Below are 4,710 nucleotides of genomic sequence, written 5' to 3'. Positions count from 1 at the left end.
CTCCTTTTCTGGCTAGAGATCTACAGATAGCCTACCTACTGGTTTCAACAACAATGGCAGGTGAAACCAGTACCTTTTTAAACACACCCACAGGTACTCTGGTGACCACTCCCATAGAGGTTAAATACCTGGGTCTTAGACATAAGATAGACAAATACAAGTCCAGTTGCCTAAGACTCAATTTGCCCAGAAAAGTTCTTCAGTGTGATGTTCACAAACACCTCTGAGTCTCCACCTGGGACAACACATACACAAAAAACATTTAGTCACACTCATCCTAACATTTAGAAATGTTTGAGCTGCAACAGTTCAGCTAAAAATCACACTTACATTGTGTTTCATCCAGAAACATTGAGGTGGCTCACTCCTGGCTCCAGCTGCTGATTTGGTGCCATCTGCTGGTCAAAGCATAGAATTACACCAGGTTAGTTTTAAATGACAGAAAACCTGCAGTTTACATTGAACATATATTGAACAGTTTACCGCTTCACTTCCTGTCCCACGTGTGTGAAGTAAACAGACAACCTGAAGATCACCTGAGTCTACGAGAACTTCGCTCCAAGTCTCTGTAAGTGCGATAAAACTTTCACTAAACTGACGAGCAAAGTTTATGAAGAAGCTGTTGAAGCTGCAGAGACGTGATGACGTAGAAAGAGACGTTCATCTGCTCCGTGTGTCCATGGTAACAGAGACAGCAGCTAGCTTAGCGGCTAACAGCTAACTGGTACTAGCAGGTGAAACAGGAAGTGTGTGTGATACTAAAACTAACACTGAGTGTTTTCATGTCAGGAATATGATTTAATTTCTAGACTTTTAGATCAGTGTCCAATGAGAAATGATTGATTTGATTAAAAACATGTTGAAATGTCCTCAGAATGAACCAGACACTGTGCAGTCTGTCATTTAACTTCATGTATGGAAACAAATCACAGGTCATATGTTTGATACAGGTGTGTGTGATGACATAATGAAGCCTTAGTCTTGTTTATCCTAGAGACACACAACAGTCCACCACAGAGCCCAGTTCACTGACAAAAGACAAGTGTAAAGTTTCCAGAGGTTTATTTGACATAAATGTAGAAAAGAAGCAGGAGAGTAAATGAAGACAGAGACGCAGCAGCCTCCATGTTCATCATCTCTGTCTCTTCTGACACAGACAGTCCCCGTGAGGACAAGTGGATCCGATGGAGTCTTCAGGACCTGGACGGAGCTGCAGGGAAGAGAGGAGAGGTGAGGACCAGACCAGACTTTGTGCTCTAACAGTATGTGGAGATGTTAGTGAGTTCATGCAGACAGGCTGGATTGTTGACTTTGTACTTTTGTAGTCGTCTTAGAGCGACAACAGAACTGATTCATGTTTTTACAGTTTATTTTCCACTTTGTGGTAAAAAGGAAAAAGAAAAGAAAACTACCGTCCCTTCATGTAAAACTCTTTGTGCACACTGAGGAGAGAGTAATGATAACAGACATGCATGCATTTTAATATAACATTTGTAGCTATATTTTTTCTGCATAGTGTAAGTGTGAGAATTAGAATAAGAACGTGTTCGTCAACTTTATTAATGTTTAAAATGTAAACTGCAGGTTTTTCTGTCATTTACTGTAAAACTAACCTGGTGTAATTCTATACTTTGACCAGCAGATGGCACCAAATCAGCAGCTGGAGCCAGGAGTGAGCCACCTCAATGTTTCTGGATAAAACACAGTGTAAGTGATTTGTAGCTGAACTGTTGCAGGTCAAACATTTCTAAATGTCAGGATGAGTGTGACTAAATGTTTTTTGTGTATGTGTTGTCCCAGGTGGAGAGTCAGAGGTGTTTGTGAACATCAGTGAAGATGAAGCAGGAGGAGCTGACTGACTGTCTGCACAGCAGTAAGAGCATTTCTTTATTTCTGATTAATGCTAGTTTGTTTTTCTGGGGTTCCCTTTGGGACCTCATTGATGTGTAGCCATGTGTGTATTCAGTAGGTTTATATACGAATTGTAACTGTACATACTATAGCGCTATGATCAACTATCCTTAGCCTAGAAGGACTTTGGTTACAGTTACAGTCGTTACAGGAGGAGGATGTGGTTTGTGTTGTCATGACAACAGGAAGCAGCAGCCTCAGCTTTAATAATAATAACAATAAAAATGCACTGTGACGACGCCTGTGTAGAACTGTGTGTTTTTCTATTGATCGTCGTTGTACATTAAAAGGTTTTGATAAGTAGTTTTGTGTTTTGGTTCATTAATTATTTACTTCAACACTTTCGTTATTTCTCTTTTATCCTTGTGCTGGAGTCGTTTCATTTTGGAGTAAATGCATCTAAATGAGTTCAGTTTTCCATCATTTATATTTTAATACATGAAGATATTTAAAAGTGGCATCAGATATTTAAGATGTTTAAGTTTGAAGCACACTTTGGACTAGAGTTGTCGCAACACCAGAATTTCAAACTTGATAAAATATGGTTGGTATTTAATTTAAGGAATTTCATTTTGCACTACCCTGCATCTCCATTGGTCATGCAGCCTTGTGTCAGTCTATTTATTGTGTTACTGTCTTCTTGATTGCTTAGTTGTTTTATTGTTTACTTGCTTCTGTAGCTATTGTTTTAATGCATTTGGCTGTCACACTCATTAAAGCTGCAAGATGTCTTCAATCTGGTGCTCAACGAGGCCACGCCCCCCAGGAAGGCGGAGCTGCATCTCCATTGGTCGGGCACAGTGTGTGCAGGTGTGTCCTGACGAGCAGTGGCCTTTAAATTCTCCTTCAGTCTGATGGAGCTGCAGCAGAAGGGATGAGAGTTTGCTGCAGATCGTAGTAAGCTCATCTTCTGTCTTTCGCTTCAGGTTAACATTATTTGTGACTTTCCCATTTCTTGTTTGTGCTAAGTGGCTCGTGCTAACAATGGAGTCTGCCATGTGCCTCACTTGGTACGTCAGTCATCGTAGACTAATGCAGCTTGCAGTTTGTAGACACTTGTACTTGTAGTTGTTTAGAAGCTGCATTGGTTTACAAGATGGCTGACTTACCAAGTGGAGCACATGGCAGACTCCATTGCTAGCACTATAGCCACTTAGCAGCTTTATTTCACTTCAGGTTTACCTTATTTTGTGCTTTGTTTCACTCTAATCTTTGTCTCATTTCTACTTCTGCATGTATTCCACCCTAATTGGTACGCTTGGTAAGAAAGACACAAGGTAGACACCTTTTTGTTTAGTCAAACCACAGGACCAACACATGAGTAAGTTGGCTACATTTAGTCTTGTTAAACACTTTGTCCCTGTTCTTCCTTCTAGAAGCTGCCATCCATCCACCGTTGAGCCCAGATCGATGCTTGGTTCAAAGAAGACAAAGACACTGAAGACTTGAACGTTAGTTTTATTGTCATTAAATGTTTGTTTCACCTTGGTCCATTTGTGGTTTGTGCTAAGTGGCTAGTGCTAGCAATGGAGTCTGCCATGTGCTTCAGTTATTGTAGACTAATGCAGCTTGCAGTTTGTAGACACTTGTACTTGTTTAGAAGCTGCATTAGTTTACAGGATGGTTTTAGTGAGGCACAAGGCAGACTCCATGGCTAACATTAGCCACTTGGCACAAACCAGTAATGGATGGAGGCTTAAAGTTGTTTGAAATGCTGTTTGACTCGTGTTTGTTTCACTCTAATCTTTGTCTCCTTTCTTCTTCTGCATGTCTTCAACCCTGAGCTAACAGGCTACAGCTAACATGGTGGCTACCATGTGCTCCTAATACCTCTACTTGGTAAGAAAGACACAAGACATACACACAACTCTTGATTTTCTTTGACAAACATTTAGTCAAACCGCCATTTTCATTCTTAAAGACGGATACATTAATTGCACTTTGTCTTCTTTGAACCAAGCAGTGAAGTTCCTCTGGGCTCAATGGTGGATGGCAGTTTCTAGAAGAATGAAGACTAAGACACTGGAAACTTGATGTTAGTTGTATTGTTTCTTTAGTTTTGATTCATTTCTGGTTTGTGCTAAGTGGCTAGTGCTAACAATGAGTCAGCCATCTTGGAGACTAATGCAGCTTCTAAACTACAAACACAAGTGTCTACAAACTGCAAGCTGCATTACTCTCAAGATGGCTGACTCTATTGGCCCTGGCTCCTATTTCATTTCAAGTTCACTTTATTTTGTACTTGTTTCACTCTAATCTTTGTGTTCTGTTTCTGCATGTGTTCAATCCTGAGCTACAGTACCTGGTTACAGCTAACAACCATGTGCTTCTATGAGCTGCCTCTCTTTTGGTAAGAAAGACAAGACATACACACCTCACTACTTAGTCAATGTTTTTTTGCCTGGATCCATTTCTGGTTTTGTGCCAAGTGGCTAGTGCTAGCAATGGAGTCTGCCTTGTGCTGCACTTCAGCCATGTTGTAAACTAATGCAGTTTCTAAACGAGTACAAGTGTCTACAAACTGCAAGCTGCATTAGTTTACCAGATTGCTGACTTGCCAAGTGAGGCACATGTCAGACTTCAATTCTAGTACTAGCCACTTGGCACAAACGGTAATGGCCACAGATCTAGCATGTTTTATTTGCCAGTTACTTTATTTTGTACTTTGTTTCACTCTAATCTTTGTCTCCTTTCTACTTCTGCATGTGTTCAACCCTGAGCTAACTGGCTACAGCTAATGGAGGCCACCATGTGCTTCTACTGCCACTACTTGGTAAGATGCACACCTTTCTTTCACTA

At 40.7% G+C, this 4,710-nt stretch overlaps 1 long non-coding RNA gene across 1 annotated transcript; it reads left to right on the top strand.

The window, feature by feature from the left end:
* The first annotated feature begins 510 nt into the window (after positions 1–510).
* Positions 511–1,884, top strand: LOC310995770. The gene is made up of 4 exons (XR_014595849.1): positions 511–568; positions 1,157–1,230; positions 1,643–1,707; positions 1,801–1,884. It is a non-coding gene; the product is annotated as an uncharacterized lncRNA (long non-coding RNA).
* Positions 1,885–4,710: the final 2,826 nt, after the last annotated feature.

Source organism: Trachurus trachurus (assembly GCF_905171665.1).
Source record: "Trachurus trachurus genome assembly, chromosome: 2".
In the NCBI taxonomy this organism is placed as follows: Eukaryota; Metazoa; Chordata; class Actinopteri; order Carangiformes; family Carangidae; genus Trachurus; species Trachurus trachurus.
The sequence above is the reverse complement of the archived record's forward strand: the minus strand, read 5'-3'. Positions and strand labels throughout refer to the sequence as shown.